The following is a 17922-nucleotide window of genomic DNA, read 5'->3' as shown; positions in this document are numbered from 1 at the left end:
AAGTCAGTGCAGTTCAACAAGTATGGTGTAGTATGGTGAAAGTGAAAGTGTTAGGTGCTTGTTCATGTCTGACTCTTTGTGACCCCCATGGACCATAGCCCTCCAGGCTCCTCTGTCCATGGGATTTTCTAGACAAGAATATTGGCGTGGGTTGCCATTTCCTTTTCTGGGGGATCCTCCCAACACAGGGATCTAACCCAGGTCTCCTGCATTGCAGGCAAATTTTTTACCATCTGAGCCACCAGGGAAACCAGTTGTATGGTAGGCACAATAATGCGTCTCCTCAAAGATACAAGAACACTGGACTGGGTTGCCATTTCCTTCTCCATCTTACTCACTGCTGCTGCTGCTGCTGCTGCTAAGTCGCTTCAGTTGTGTCCGACTCTGTGTGACCCCAGAGACGGCAGCCCCCCAGGCCCCCCCGTCCTTGGGATTCTCGAGGCAAGAACACTGGAGTGGGTTGCCATTTCCTTCTCCAGTGCATGAAAGTGAAAAGTGAAAGTGAAGTCGCTGAGTCGTGTCCAACTCCTAGCGACCCCATGGACTGCAGCCTACCAGGCTCCTCCATCCATGGGATTTGCCAGGCAAGAGTTCTGGAGTGGGGTGCCATTAGAACCTGTGAATACAGTACTTTATATGGCAGAAGGAACTTTGCAGATGTAGTTTCTTGTGGACCTTGAGATGAGATTACTCTGATTATCCAGATGGGACCATTCTAAATACTTGAGTTTTTGAACGTGAAAGCGGAAAGCAAAAGAGTGAGCCAGAGAAATGGAATGGTAGAAGAGGAGGCTGGAGAGATTTGAAGCGTGAAAGTACTTAACCTACCATAGATGGCTTTGAAATTAAAGGAAGGGAGGCATGGACATGCAGATGTCCTCTAGTAGCTGGGAACTGTCCCCAAATGACAGCAAGGAAATGGGAACCTCAGTGCTACAACCTGAAGGAATTAAATTCTGCCCACATAATGAATGAACAAGGAGAGGGTATCTCTCTTAGAACTTCCAGAAAGGAATGTAGCTATGGTAACACCTTGATTCTCTCCCATTGAGACTCATTTTGAGTCCCGTTGAGACTTCTAACCTTCAGAACTGGAAGATAATAAATGTGTAGTTTTCAGCCTTCTAAGTTTGTGGTAACTTGTTCTGGTAGCAAATAAAAAGCAAATGCATCTATACCATATCAGCTACCTGGATGAAGGATTATTTGTTGTTGTAAGAAAGAGAGTGGCTGATCTGTGAAGTTCTGAACTAGGAAAACCTTATCAAAACAAAATAAAATACACATACAAGCACAGAAGTGCAAAGCTATATAACTTTTTATTTTCAGGAAATGGGTACTTTCTTTATACACAGATATGAAAGATTAACATGTTTTTAAAGTTAACAGCTGTAATGGAATAGGGGTTGTAAAATATCCTGCATACTCTTCTGATATCATGGCTAATGATATATCTTTTTCCCTGTTGCTCTTAAGAAACAAATAATGGCCTCAGGCCACATTAAAGATTTTATAGGTAAATGATTTGGGTGTAAAAGAAAACTAGTATTTATTCTAATCAAACTTATGTATGGCTTCCCTGATAGCTCAGCGGTAAAGAATCTGCCTGCAATGCAGGAGACTTGAGTTTGATCCCTGGGTGGTGAAGATACCCTGGAGGAGAAAATGGCACCCACTCCAGTATTGTTGCAGGGAAAGTCCCATGGACAGAGGAGCCTGGTGGGCTACAGTCCATGGGTTGCAAAGAGTTGGAGACAAACTTAGCACATACACACAACACATACAAGCTTAAATAATCAATTCTATACTGATAAATGTTTTAAAACCCTACTATATGCTTGCCTCTAAGACTGTTTTAGAGTTATTGCCCTGAATAATAAATCCATTCTTGGTCTTTGGGATATTTGTAGGATGTTATTCCAGATCGGATTATAGGCACATGATGGAGCCTGGTTATGTGACATAGTTACTTCTAACAGAAATAAGAATAATGTTTAGTCAGGATCTCAATACAATGAACAAGGCATTTTGCATAGAATTAATTTCCTGGTAAAGTTAGTAGTTCAATATCTTGTTTGCTTTTAAACTATGATATGAGGAATTGTGCTTGGTCTTCTCCAAAAATGCTGAGCTGTGGTAATTGCTGGACAGAGGGTGGAGGAGGCAGAGAAGGTATTTTTTGTTTTAATAAAGCTTGGTGGTGCTTAAGAATAGCCAACTAATTGATGTAGAGACTTTCTACCTAAAACAAAGGAATGAAAGTGATATTCCAGAGTGGGTTCAGTTCAGTTCAGTCGTTCAGTCGTGTCCGACTCTTTGTGACCCCATGAATCGCAGCACGCCAGGCCTCCCTGTCCATCACCAACACCCGGAGTTCACTCAAACTCATGTCCATCAAGTCAGTGATGCCATCCAGCCATCTCATCCTCTGTCGTCCCCTTCTCCTCCTGCCCCCAATCCCTCCCAGCATCAGAGTCTTTTCCAATGAGTCAGCTCTTCTAGCACTGAAAATAAAAACTGAAAAGGAGTAGCCGGGAAGACTTCTGAGGATAAATTACTTAAGAACAAATCTTGTTGAATGGGCACTTGGAGGCTAGTTCTTTTAATGTAATAACTGGAACAGCATAGTATTCACAAACTTTTCTTTCATCATAGTAATATTCTCTTTACTGACACTTTAAAGACTTCAAAACATCCTAAAATTATACCATAAAATAACATAATTGTTCCTGCTATGTATATAGTTTATGATTAAGAGACAAGAGAACATAGGCTTTGAAGCCATCTAGAGCTTGATTTAAATCCCATTTCCATCCCTGTTGCTAACTATGTTAGTTTTGACAAAGTAAATTCTCTCTCAGATTTCAAAGGACTGTTGGGTAGATTTAATGAGAAATTTATAGATTGTCTTCGACCTTGCCTAGCATATAGTAGGTCCCTCAGTATTGCTTTCCCTTTGTCCTTCTTTCTTTAGAAATAGAACTAAAGGATGAATTTGTTAATATATATTTTGAAGTCACATTGGTTATTCATCATTATCTGTGGTTGTGTGTTCCACTTTTACGTGTTCAAAAACGCCATCTTTTTCATTCATTTTTTAAAATCACATAGTATACAGTTTTTATGCATTTTTTTCTGGTAACAAAATAGTGAAGCATTACTATAAAAAATTTCAAGTTAAAGGTGGGCTCTGTGTCTCTATGTGTTTATGTGCTCAGTTGTGTCTTACTCTTTGCGACCCCATGGACTGTAGTCCACCAGGCTCTTCTGTCCATGGAATTTTCCAGGTAAGAATGCTAGAATGGGTTGTCATTTCCTGTTCTGGGGGATCTTCTCAACATAGGAATCAAACCTGTGTCTTTTGGGTCTCCTGCATTGGCAGGCAGATTCTTCACCACTAGCACCACTGATGTGGTGAATAAACACATCTAAACACATTAAGTCTCATATACTGAAGTGGGAAAAAGTATTTTTTTGAGTAACTAGACTAATTAATACATAGTGTTTTTTTTTTTTTACAACCATAATACATCACATAATTGAAAACACATTAAAAAATAAAATTTCAGAAAAATGATAAAAGCTGTCATTGACTGCTTGTGGCAAGTACTGTGCTAACCATTATATATATTTTATCTCATTGAGGTTTCACAACCTCAGTGAGATAAAGTAGATGCTATCATTTTGCAGATGGGCAAACAGAGCCTCGATGGGATTAAGCAGCATTCCTAGGGTCACACAGCTAGTAAGAAGAGGATTTCGACTTGCACTTATTTATTTCTTCTACTTGTTCTCTGGTGGAGGTGCTAATGAGAACCACAGTGCTATAAGACAAAATAATTTTGTCAGGTTGGGATTTTTGTAAATTTTGGGTACAGGCTTAGTTCAGTTGCTCAGTTGTGTCCGACTCTTTGTGACCCCTTGGACTCCAGCATGCCAGGCCTCCCTGTTTATCACCAACTCCCGGGGCTTGCTCAGACTCATGTCCATCAAGTCGGTGATGCCATCCAACCATCTCATCCTCTGTGGTCCCCTTCTCCTCCTGCCTTCAATCTTTCCCAGCATTGGGGTCTTTTCCAGTGAGTCAATTCTTTGCATCAGATAGCCAAAGTATTGGAACTTCAGCATCTGTCCTTCCAGTGAATATTTACGACTGATTTCCTTTAGGATTGGCTGGTTTGATTTCCTAGCACTCCAAGGGACTCTCGAGTCTTCTCCATCACTACAGTTCAAAAGCATCAATTCTTGGGCGCTCAGCTTTCTTTATAGTCCAACTCTCACATCCATACCTGAGTACTGGAAAAAACATAGGATAGCAGCTATAACAATACTATTTGTGAGTAGAAGTTGAAGGACTTTTACAGCTTAAAAACAGTTTAAAAAATTTTAATGGAATGGTTCCTCTTCTCCATTGATGCTGCCTACATTTTTCTTTTGAGATATGAGATTGGTCTGGGATTTAAATGTGTTCATTCTGAGTATTCTAAGAAAACAAAAATACATCTTAGGGGTTTGTCTTTTGCTTCTGGTTATTCTAGAAAACATTTAAGAGCATAAAAGAGGCATCATTTAAAGAGATCTCAGTTTTATTTTTAACACTTTATTTAACTATAAAAAAGATGCACCAAGTACACACTTTAATGAATTTTTTTAGATTTGATAATCTGACCTAATTAAAAGTACAGGGTAATATCAGAAAACTTACAAAAGGAACATACCAAAGGCTGGAGCAATTGCAATTAATGTGCAATGTTTATGGATTTGCCCAGAATTTTAAAAATGAAACATGTTTCATATATTTAACATTTTAAATTTGGGAAAATATGTTGTTTTAAATGTAGGAGTATTTTATAAAGTATGCTCGTAAATTAAGGTAACATAAAGCTGAAGAGAAACAAGATCTGAATATTAAAAAAGCAGTCTCAATCTGCATAGTACCTTTGTGAAGATAATGACTATTTTTAATACATCCTAATGACCAATTAATTTGACTTTCACAGTCTCAATTTTACTTGTATAAGTTTCATTTAATAATATTTAAAAAATAATTTTATTATTTTTGTTCTTTTATTTCTGGATATGCTGGGTCTTCATTGCTGTGCAGGCTTTCCTCTGGTTGTGGAGAGCAGGGCTACTCTGCAGCCGCAGTGCACAGGCTTCTCATTGTGGTGGCTTCTCTTGTTGCAAAGCACCGGTTCTAGGTGTGTGGGCTCAGGAGCTGTGGTTCCCCGGACCGTAGAGCACAGCCTCAGTAGTGTGGGGCACAGGCTTAGTTGCTCCACAACATAGTAATATGATTTTATACTTATGTTTGATGACTATTAAGTTCCTAAATTTGACTGAGGAAGGAATTTTGATAAGGCCTGCCATAGGTTATGAATTTTTATTTTTTTCAGAATAATCAGCTCAATTGTAGTGTTATTTAAAAAATTAAGTACTACTGTCATACTACTATCAATGGTTTAATAGAATAATTTTTGAATTTTTAAAATTATAATATTTTATTTGTGAAAACAAGAAAGTTAAGGTATATATTAATTTCTGAAAAACTAGAAAGTGTAGGTACATATCACCTAGGAATTCATTTTGGGAAATCTCCCAACTATTTCCTTGTACATTACAACATCTATTATTTATATTCTTTTATATTAATATTACATTACTTCCATGTTAATAAACATAAATATATCATTTTAATGCTAAGTAATATTCAGGTGAAAACTTTCTAAAAATTTCTGTAAATAGTCTATTCTTGTTAACTGCTTTGGTCATTTTAATATTATTTACTGGTATAACTATCCTTTGATGACCATGCTTGGAGATATATTTTTGCATAATTATTTCATTGTTAGGATAAATTTAAGAAGTTGAATTCCTGGTCAGAGGTTATGTTTAAGGTTTTTGCTTAATGTTTCAAAATGAAACTTCTTTCTTGAACTAATGTGAGAAAATATACCTATAACTTTGTCATCATTAATAGGCATTAGCTTTTAAAAATTATTTGCCAGTCACACATGTGAAAAACAGTATATTAACTTATCTTTTAACTTATTCTAATTTGCATTTTGTTTTTGCTGTGTTTGTCATTTGCTTTTCATTGATGAATTAGTTGTTACTGGCCTGTTTTCCTATTGCTGTATTGGTTTGTAGACATGTATTCTTTACGAAATATAGGTAAAATTGCTCTGCGTTATAGATGTCCCAGTTTATCCTACTCTTTCCTTTTTTTTAAGTATAATTTTTATAACTTTATGGTTACACCTGTTACTGTCTATCAGCCAGTCTTATTCCTCAGTCAGTTATTTCAAGGCTGTTTCCTTTCTGCTGCTTATCCAGGGACATGTGCTCCATTGTTCTTCGTTTGCACTCTTTAAAAAAATTATTAATCATTTTGGCTGCACTAAGTCTTTGTTGCTTTGCATAGGCTTTTTCTAGTTGTGAGCAGTGGGGCCCACTTCTCGTTGCCATGTGTGGGCTTCTCGTTGCAGTGGTTTCTCTCGTTGTAGAGCATGGGCTCTAGGCACGCAGGCTTCAGAAGTTGCAGCTTGTGGACTCCAGGGTATGCAGGCTTCAGTGGTTGCGGCACACAGGCTCAGTAGTTGCGGCTCGTGGGCCCTAGAGTGCTTGGGCTTCAATAGTTGCAACACCCGGGGTTTGGTAGTTTCAGCTCACTGGCTCTGCAGGGTGAGCTAGTAGTTGTGGTGCACCGGTTTAGTTGCTCTGAGGCATGTGGGATCTTCCTAGACCAGGGATTGAACCCATGTCCCCTGTATTGGCAGGTGGATTCTTATCCACTGTATCACCAGGGAAGTCCCGTTTACACCCTGTTTGTAGTTATATTTGGCCTTGTGATATTGATGCTGACATTTCAGTCTTCTTGCCACTACTTTTGTAAGTGCCTACAGCCCAAACCTTTTATGAAATCTTTGGGCAAGTGAGGGCTAAGTGCTATTATAATGAGCCTTATAAAAGTGCTTTTATGATTTTAAAAAAATGCTTACAAGATAGGTGACTTATTTATCATGGCAACTAGGATTTTATGGCTATTGCTGCTTGCCAGTTTTGAGTGGGCATTTTATGACCTGTCTACTAGATCCTGTAACATATGTTATTCATTAAGATTTTAAAAACATTTATGTAGTTTGAGAAGTTGGTTGTGTTGTGGAACCAGTAAGTCTATTTGTTAATATAAACGATAGTGATAGAAGAAAAGAAGTAAAAGCTTCTCATCTTCTTTCTTGGATTTAACAATAGTAATAAAATATTTAATGGTGTCCTTTATCGTGTGTTCAAAGTGCAGTTTTATTTTTGTTTGTTTTTTAGTTCGTTGTAATTATTCATATTGTATATTTGAATCATTGATAGGTAAGATGTTTTAATGAGGACTAGAAATTTTGCGTAAAATAGATTTATCTTAAACTTAGTTGATGAAAATTCAGTTTATTAACTTTTCATTTTGGAATTTTCTAGCAGCCACCTCTGCTAAGTGTCATTCTCCTGATGTTAGTCTTTGCCTTAGCTCAGATGGCTCTTTTGGTTTGTGGTTTTGCAATTAACCATTTTTCTGCCACCAAGTTTTTCTAGAACTTCGTTGAGAGAGAATATTTATGAAAGATTTTTCTGAAGGTTAATCAATTTTTCCATTTCTATTAATCAGTGAATCTTTGAAAGCAGGGAAGTGAGGATGAAAGGAATAAGTACATCATAATTACTGGGGTGCCTTTTTGTTTTGTTTTTAAGAATATCTGTTTTCTTATCAGTTGGAAGTGCCATCTTTTTCTTCCAACTGGTCTGCTTGGCTCCATTGCTGTTATTGTTCAATAACTAAGTCATGTCTGACTCTTTGCGACCGCATGAACTGCAGCATTCCGGGCTTCCTTGTCTATCACCAACTTCCAGTGCTTGCTCAAACTAATCAATGTCCATCGAGTTGGTGATGCCTTACAACCTCTCATCCTCTGTCATCCCCTTCTCCTCCTGCCGACAATCTTGCCCAGCATCAGGGTCTTTTCCAGTGAGTCAGTTCTTTGCACCAGGTGGCCAAAGTATTGGACTTTCAGCTTCAGCATCAGTCTTTCCAATGAATATTCAGGACTGATTCCCTTTAGGATGGACTGGTTTGAGCTCCTTGCAGTCCAAGGGACTCTCAGGAGTCTTCTTCAACACTGCAGTTCAAAAACATCAATTCTTCAGCTCTCAGCTTTCTTTAAGGTCCAACTCACATCCATACATGACTACTGGAAAAACCATAGCTGACTGGACGGACCTTTGTTGGCAGAGTAATGTTTCTGGTGATTGCAGCCATGAAATTAAAAGACGCTTACTCCTTGGAAGGAAAGTTAGGACCAACCTAGATGGCATATTCAAAAGCAGAGACATTACTTTGCCAACAAAAGTTCGTCTAGTCAAGGCTATGGTTTTTCCTGTGGTCATGTATGGATGTGAGAGTTGGACTGTGAAGAAGGCTGAGTGCCGAAGAACTGATGCTTTTGAACTGTGGTGTTGGAGAAGACTCTTGAGAGTCCCTTGGACTGCAAGGAGATCCAACCAGTCCATTCTGAAGGAGATCAGCCCTGGGATTTCTTGGGAAGGAATGATGCTAAAGCTGAAACTCCAGTACTTTGGCCATCTCATGCGAAGAGCTGACTCATTGGCAAAGACTGATGCTGGGAGGGATTGGGGGCAGGAGGAGAAGGGGATGACAGAGGATGAGATGGCTGGATGGCATCACCGATTCGATGGATGTGAGTCTGGGTGAACTCTGGGAGTTGGTGATGGACAGGGAGGCCTGGTGTACTGTGATTCATGGGGTTGCAAAGAGTCGGACACGAGTGAGCGACTGAACTGAACTGAACTGAACTAGGTTGGTCATAGCTTTTTGTTCAAGGAGCAAGTGTCTCAATTCCATGGCTGCATTTTGGAGCTCAAGAAAATAAAGTCTCTCACCGTTTCCATTGTTTCCCCTTTTATTTGCCATGATGTGATGGGACTGAATGCCATGACTGAATGCCATGATCTTAGTTTTTAGAATGTGAAGTTTTAAGCCAGTCTTTTCACACTTCTCTTTCACTTTCATCTAGAGGTTCTTTAGTTCCTCTTTGCTTTCTGCCACAAGGGTGGTGTCATCTGCATATCTGAGGTTATTGATATTTCTCCCGGCAATCTTGATTCCATCTTGTGTTTCATCCAGCCTGGCATTTCTCATGATGTACTCTGCATATAAATTAAATAAGCAAGGTGACAATATACAGCCTTGATGTACTCCTTTCCTAATTTGGAACTGGTCCATTGTTCCATGTCTGGTTCTAACTGTTGCTTCTTGACCTGCATACAGATTTCTCAGGAGGCAGGTCAGGTGTCTGGTATTCCCATCTCTTTCAGAATTTTCCAGTTTATTGTGATTCATATAATCAAAGGCTTTGGTGTAGTCAGTAAATAAGAAGTAGATGTTTTTTTGGAACTGTCTTGCTTTTTCTATGATCTAATGGATATTGGCAATTTGATTTCTGGTTCTTCTGCCTTTTCTAAATCCAGCTTGAACATCTGGGAGTTCTTAGTTCATGTACTGTTGAAACCTATCTTGGTGAATTTTGAGTGTTACTTTGCTAGCATGTGAAATGAGTGCAATTGTGTGGTAGTTTGAACTTTCTTTGGGATTGAAATGAAAACTGACCTTTTCCAGTCCTGTGGCCACTGCTGAGTTTTTCAAGTTTGCTGGCATATTGAGTGTAGTACTTTCACAGTATCATCTTTTAGTATTTAAAATAGCTCAGCTGGAATTCCATCACCTCCACTAGCTTTGTTCATAGTGATGCTACCTAAGGTCCACTTGACTTCACACTCCAGGATGTCTGGCTCTAGGTGAGTGATCACACCATCGTGGTTATCTGGGTCGTGAAGCTCTATTTTGTATAGTACTTCTGTGTATTCTTGCCACCTCTTAATATCTTCTGCTTCTGTTAGGTCCATACTGTTTCTGCCCTTTATTTTGTCCATCTTTGCATGAAATGTTCCCTTGGTATCTCTAATTTTCTTGAGAACATCTCTAGTCTTTCCCATTCTTTTGTTTTCTTCTATTTCTTTGCATTAATCATTTAGGCTTTCTTATCTCTCCTGCTATTCTTTGGAACTCTGCATTCAGATGGGTGTATCTTTCCTTATCTCCTTTGCCTTTAGCTTCTTTTCTTTTCTCAGCTGTTTGTAGGATCTCCTCAGACAACCTTTCTTGCCTTTTTGCATTTCTTTTTCTTGGGATGGTTTTGATCACTGCCTCTTATACAGTGTCACGAACCTTCCTTCATCATTCTACAGGCACACTATCAGATCTGATCCCTTGAATGTATTTGTCACTTCCACTGTATAATCGTATGGGATTTGATTTAAGTGATTGACCCCTTTTCTCTCTTATCCAACCTAGTGGAAAATAAAGGGAACAACCTTTTTTACCCACTCTTGTAAGAATGTAAGACTTAATGATTAGTGTTTTGCATTTTTATTTTATACCAGGATTAATTTTAATTTAACTTTTTTCATTCTGTTTGCTCTGATTTTTATTTTCTCATTTAATTTAATTGTATCTAAAGTTGGATGCTTAAAAATTTGTCTTGTATTTCCCTTAGGATGACATAGGATATAAATAATATTTACCAATTTTCCTTTCTTACTTCCTAACTTTAAGCATAGTTTTAGTTTTGGGTCTTTCTGAGTTTTGTAGAGATTTGTTCCAGAGAAACACATGCACACATATGCCTTTTAAATTTTACACACAATTTCAAAGGACTTAAGAGACTCCAGGAAATCCTGCACCAAAGTCATTGTTTATCTGAAATCATCTTTCTGAGTTTTGTAGAGATTTGTTCCAGAGAAACACATGCACACATATGCCTTTTAAATTTTACACACAATTTCAAAGGACTTAAGAGACTCCAGGAAATCCTGCACCAAAGTCATTGTTTATCTGAAATGTATTTTTTGGGAGATGTTTTTCTGTATGGTGGCTATATTCAATCACCTGAACTTCCTTTGTATATTTAAATTGTATTCATTAGCAGCCCATTTTCAGTAATACCAGCATGCTCTGGAGTTCTGTGATTCAGTGAAAGTGCTAAAAAGCAAAAGAATTATAGCAGTAGATAATATCAGTGTTTTTGGAAAGAATTCTTAGTGTAAGGTTAATAAGAAATGTTCCCAGAGTAGTGTTTTTGTTCTACTCTTTGAAGTATTTAAATAACACTGATTACCAGTGTTACTTAAACTGTTATAGAACCAAATAGGAAATTAAAGTTGTCATAAACTACCAAAGAGTAGCTGATATTTCCTTAATTGTGTTGATGGCACAAAGGAAATTTCAATAATATAGGAAAAATATTTGACTGAAACTGTCTACCTAATTTGAGTGACATCTGTTCAAAAGATACACAAAATGAATTTTTTAGTATTTTCCTTGTGAACTTATTTTAGAAGTAATAAATTTTGTATTGAAATGAATAGAAACATGCAAATATAGTGCTTACTTTCTGGTCAGAATAAGGTAACATTATGACAGACAGTAGTTGTACGATTTGTAATTAACTGAGTATAATGGCTGAATGAAGTAACACTTTACAGTATTGTCTTTGTGTTTGGTATTATTTTATCTTAGTGTATGATTTTTAAAGGAAAATCCTCTGGAGTAGGACATGGCAAGCCACTCCAGTATTCTTGCTTGAAAAATCCCACAGGCAGAGGAGCCTGGTGGGCTACAGTCCAACGGGTTACAAAGAGTTGGATGTGACTAAGCACTATACACACGTTGCCTAGAAAACTTCTTTTTAGAAAATAAATTTTTTTTCCGTTGATCATGCAGTGTGGTTGGTAGGATCTTAGTTCCTACCCTAGGGATTGAACCTGGACCCACAGCAGTGCTCACAAAGTCCTACCACTGATCCGCTAGGGAATTCCCAAATTTTAGTTCTTAAGGAAATAAATGTCCTGGTGAACTGTAGTACTGTTGCAGGAAAAGGGACCCCTTCCAAGAAACTGGGCTCTTGTCTAACACTCAGAAATGAATTGTCCGAGGAGACACATGTGCCAACAAAGCAAGAGATTTTATTGGGAAAGGGCACCCGGGTGGAGAGCAGTAGGGTAAGGGAACCCAGGAGAACTGCTCTGTCAAGTGACTCACAGTCTAGGGTTATGGTGATGGGATTAGTTTCCAGGTTGTCTTTAGCCAGTCATTCTGACTCAGAGTCCTTCCTGGTGGTGCAGGCCTTGTTCAGCCAAGATGGATGCCAGAGAGAAGGATTCTGGGAGGTGGTCAGACATGTGGTGTCTCCTTTTGACCTTTCCTGAACTCTTTCTGTTGGTGATGGCTTATTAGCTCCGTGTTCCTTACCAGGGCCTCCTGTCCTAAAACAACTCATGCGAATGGTTACTGTGGTGCCTGGCCAGGGTGGGCAGTTTCAGTCAGTGTGCTTCCCCTAACTGTATATAGGTCCAACTAAGAATTTTATAAGGTAAAATGAAGTGTGCTTAATTTTTTTTTCCTTAAGTAGGCATTGTGGCCTGAAATGAGTTCAGAATTGCTTCTATATCTTTTGGTTTAATAGTTATTTGAATGTCTGTCGCTGTGATAGTCTATCTTCTAGTATATAAAGTAATGGTTCTTAATCTTTAACACACAAATCATCTAAGAGAACTTATTAAAACTTGTTATTTGGATGCAGCCATAGAGGTTCTGCTTCATTAAGTAAAAGTAGGGCCCAGAAATTGGAGTATTCAGATAAACACCATGGAGATTCTGATAAAGGGGGCTATGTTTTGAGAAACTCTCCTAAACAAGATGGACAGGGAAGCCTGATGTGCTGCAGTCCATGGGGTTGCAAAGAGTTGGATACGACGGTGCGACTGAACTGAACTGAAACTGAAACAAGATTAATAAGTTTAAAAGTTGTTCCTTTCAGTTTCTCAAATATTTACTCATCCATTGGTATTTATCAGTCACTTTTTCTAGGGAAGCATTATGAAAGGTTACATTAGTATTACAGACTATTATTGTATTATTTGGGTTAAAGACAGTTTATAAAGTTAGGTAGCTACAGTTTGCTAGCATTTTGTTGTTTGTAAGAAGTGATACTTTGAAGAGATTTAATAGCAAAAGAAAGACTAAAGGTTTTTAAGAATTGGAAAGAAAATTCTTAAAGTGTAGACATATAATTTGATTTTTTTACATTTCAGCCTGCCCTGAGTGAGGTATTAACAATATTAGAGTGAAATACGTATCTTTGTTTCTTCTCCACCCAATCAGTATTCCATGATAGTATGACATGTGGGATTGTGTGTACTATTAATGGCTGCTGTGTCTATGTGTCAGTTCCATGTATTAATATATTTCTCATTCCTACAGTCTGTGTCTCATATGGCCCGAACTCTGATTTATTAGTATTAACATTAAAAAAATTTTATGTTAAGTTAATATGTTTTCATTTTGCATCACTTTCTAGTATTGTATGTCCTAAACTGTCTCTGCAGAAAGTGATTCCTCATAACCTTATTATCTTCTCTTGTTCCTTTTTCTTTTCTCCCTGAAAAGTTGGTGATGTGTTTTGGTAGTCTGCCTTGCTGAATGGCTCTCAGAAATATATGACATTAAATAATTGCTTACATGGAAGCAAGGTGAGGAGAATGACCTCAATCCCAGACAAACTCAGCTCTCCATTTCTATCTTACTTGATGCTTCAGGGTTTGATACTGGTATGAAGTTAATATTGGTGGCCCTGACAGGAGTGACAGCACTTTTTACCACTTGTTGGTGTAAATACAAAGCTGTCATCCTTGAAAGCCACAGATACAGTGTATAGAGGTCTGTTAAAAAAAGAAAAGTGTGAATAGAAGGGTAGAGATACTTAGGGTTATTTTCACACGTTATTTTATCACGAGCCAGGGGAGAAATATTACTGTGTTAAATTTGCTCATCTTTTTCTCTCGCAAAAATGAGTATTCTTTAGAAGGTGATAGCGTTCGTATAAATGATGAACCCAATGTCCCATTTGTTTCTACATCTTAGTACTGTTTTGTTCCAGATGTTTGTGAATTGTTATAGTATTCTTTGTCATATTACTGCTCTGTCTAGTCTGTTGACTGCATTTTAATTCTTTCACTGTTTTGAATGATTTTTAGGAAGAGTCTTCAAATTAATTGTCTTTTGTGAACTCAGATCTGTAATTCTATGTTCTCTTTGTATTTCTCTAAGAGTTAAGCATCTCTGAGTATTTTTGGATCTTTTCCCTAGTTTTTCTGAGTTTAATTATCTCCTTGTATTTCTTGTTTATAATAGGATCTGAGCTTCTCTCTTCCCTAACATTTATTGCTTGTCATCTCATGTTTAGCTTTCTTTGAGTTCACTTTTGGTCCCATAGGCAGCTGTTATCCAGAAGGGGTATATATGGGTATCCATCTCTGAAATGTAAAGAAAATAACTGTCTGAAGTTTTCTCTGGTTTTTGTATTTCTTATCTTACAGAGTGGAAATGAAGAAAAGAAATAGATTATTTTATGTGTTTTTCCCTTGCTTTTAACTTTCATTTAGAAAACTAAGCTGTTCCATAATTTGTTAAGTTACCTTTCTTACTTTTTGAAATGTAATTTGAAGCTATTTAATTATATTATAAAAAAGTTTAAGTACTTGATATTTTATCAATATTGTTTTTCAGAAACTTTGCTTATATGATTTTTTTTAATTTTTAAAAATTATTTTTATGTAGCCATTGACAAAGAATGAAGGTGATATGTATATAATGAGTTGGATGGGTAATTTATAATAAATTATTAGGAAAGACACAAAGGATCATATTTATATTTTTTACTTTGTATATGTCAAATTTGGCCAGTGTTTAAAATTTTTTGTAGTTAAAAAAATTACCAAAGAGGAAAATAATACGTTTAATGGAAAAACTCAATAAACCAATATGTGAAAAATATAAAGTAGATAATATAAAACATCGAATTGGAGTTTTCATTTTGAATATTTGTAATAACTAGAACATTCTTGAATACTGTTATTTATTTTACTTAATTGAATTTTCTGCTTTGCCAGAAATTTTTGTTTTTGTCCTTGTTACCTATGTATTAATGCTTTATTCAAAGCATAGTTTAAAAAGTTCTTAGATCATTGAGGAAATCTCATTTCTTGTGGTCCTTCTTACGGCCATCATTTTTAATTCTTCAGTCTTTTATACCAGTTGGCTTTCTAGTCAGTTGGATACTTCACTGATTCTGCCTTAATGTTGCCTGTCACATGTATATGCTGCTTTGCAGAGCTGCCAGCACTTTTTGCCGGGTCTTTCATTACCTATCAAGTGATGGCAGCAGCTTCCTATCCTGGGTTTTACCCAACTGTTTGGTTTTTCAGTTTCCCACTGCTGTGTCTTCATCAGCTCTTCTACATATTGCTTTTTTGTTGTTTGTTTTTTGTAGCTCACTTCCTACTGCATTATTCCCCTGCTCAGATTTCTCTGCTCGCATTGAAGACCTCCGTCTTGGGGTTCTAATTTAACTTACCAGATAAGTTCTCACTGCTGTATTACTTTTCTTCTACAAAGAACTGTGTTTTCTGTTTCCAGAATACACTTATTTAGTAGCTTTCCTTTTATTTTTACTGTTCTTAAATCCAACATAATTCTTTTCTTATCAAGAATTTGATTCTTTTAAAATACCACATTCTGATTTTTTTATAGGTATTTTCATACTTTTTACTACGTTGATTCTATTTTTTAAGCTCTGAGGGTAATACATAAGTTTCTGCCATATAACTCTCTTCCATAATGCCTTCTACTTTGTAAGGATTCAAATGTTAATAAAATTACAAAGCTTACTTGACTGTATAGTCATAAAATATAATAAAGCCAAAAGTTTTATTGGCTTTGGAAAGTAGTCTTGAAGTTACTGTATTGAAGAAAGCTCTACAAATAAAGCACTTGCTTTCTTATACTTTTAGGTTTTTGCATTTAAAAGTCTAATCTCAGTAAAATCTCAGGAGTTTGATTTTTTAATGTCCGTCCAGACAGCTGAATTTTGCTATAACTTTATTTGGGGGATTAAAAAAACAGACCACATACCTAAAAATTGACTTATCATGAGTGAGAAGTACAGAATTATTAGGAATGGCATTTTTAATTAAAGCATAATTGTAAATAATTCTTTTTTAATATGTTTGAACATCTGTTGGGTACAAGTTGGTAGAATAACAATGACCTTAAATTAGGAAACAAATAAAAAAAATAGTAGTTCCATATCTTGTTGAACATTCTTCTTTAGTTAGTTTTTAAAATAATAGTTGTTTCTGTAGTTTTTAAGAACTAACACAGCTGTATAGCAATTGGTATCTGTGAATGTGATTTGTGGCAAGTGGGTTAAAAAAATGATCTTAAGAAGATCCCATATTGAATTTATTGTTACCTTTATTGCTTTTGCATTTAAAACTTCATTCTAACATGAAAAATTTGCATTAATGCTTTTAAAAATAAAATTATTTGAAGTAAAGTAAAAAGTTTACATGTTATAGTAAGAGCCATTGTAAGAAGAATAAAAATAATTCACCTTTTCATTGAATAAGCATTTAAAAAAAGGTTGTCTAAGCTTCTCGTTCTTTCTTTTTAAGCTGAGATCAGCTATTGCAAACATATTTGTGACTTGTTTTTAAAAACTGAAGTTTCAACATAAATGTTATTTTAGTTTACAAGTTACACATTATTTAACACTAACAAGCTATCAGAGGTTATCTAGTAAATATGAATATCCTTGATTATAGATCATTGGGTACACTTCTATATATCTGAAAGATTACTACAGGTGGGCAGAAATGCTTGTTAGTTGTTCTTGTGTCAAGTGTAGAAATAGTAATAGTTTAGAGGGAAACGTTATAATGTTTGCTGTTTATTTCTTATTTTGTTAGTTTTCTTATTACAGAGAACAAGAAGGCAATAAGGCAGTTTAGACAGATTTATTAGAAAAGTGGTTTTTAACTGAGTTTTTTGGCGTGTTTATAGACTTGAAGATGAAAAATATTTAAAACATAAAGAGTTTTTCTTAATATGAAAACTTTAAAAATAGTCTGATTTTCACTTAGATTAAAAACTCGATATTAAAATATTTATGCTCAGAAATCCAAGTATAAAATTAGTTTAAAAAATTTAAGGAGTATGTTAGAAGATACTCTGTGCTAGATATACTTATCTAACAAAAATTTTTTTGATGTCTGTATGAAATCCTGATATCTCTTAAGAGTTTCAAAATATTAGTCCTACTTGTTTATGCTTCATATTGTCAAATTGAGACATTTCTTTAATTCTATTAAAGAGTACAAAGTAAGGCAGAAGGAAACTGTTCCTTTGCTAAGATTTGACATTATGTCAATTATTATCAGAAATATATCACTATTGAATTTCTCATGTAATCTCAGTGAATTCAAGCTATTGCATGGTGCTCTTTTCCCCAAGATATAAGATAGTTCAGTAAACTAGACTGGGTGAATTTCATTTATTTACACAAAAGTGGTGTATTACTGTTTTTTTTCTTAAGAGTCCAGCATTTAATTTTTAATTATAGAAGACCACCTGATGAAAACAGTTTCTTTCAATGAGAGATTGTTATTGAATTGTTTGACAAATTTTTTTATTTAAAAATGAGTTGCTACTTAATTTAGTGAATACAGTATGAAAAAACAGAATAAAGAATTGTTCAGTTAACCAATTACAAGGTAGCAAGTATTTGCCTACTTTAAATAACTTATTGCTAGTTTTCATATACAATGATAATTAGCACTTACTATTAGATTATAACACTTGGAAAATCCTTGTTTGATATAAGATTCTCAAACCTGATATCTATAATTGGGATTAGTAATTTCATAGTTTTCTAATATGAATTGAGGATTGGAGGCAAATGC

At 35.9% G+C, this 17922-nt stretch overlaps 1 protein-coding gene across 3 annotated transcripts in view; it reads left to right on the top strand.

Moving 5' to 3' along the window:
• Nucleotides 1-17922, top strand: part of COG5 (component of oligomeric golgi complex 5) — a 281625-nt gene that overhangs the window by 42795 nt on the left and 220908 nt on the right. The window lies entirely within an intron of this gene.

Source organism: Bos indicus, chromosome 4 (assembly GCF_029378745.1).
Source record: "Bos indicus isolate NIAB-ARS_2022 breed Sahiwal x Tharparkar chromosome 4, NIAB-ARS_B.indTharparkar_mat_pri_1.0, whole genome shotgun sequence".
NCBI classification, from domain to species: Eukaryota; Metazoa; Chordata; class Mammalia; order Artiodactyla; family Bovidae; genus Bos; species Bos indicus.
Note: the sequence above shows the minus strand (reverse complement) of the source record. Positions and strands in the feature narration are given on the sequence as shown.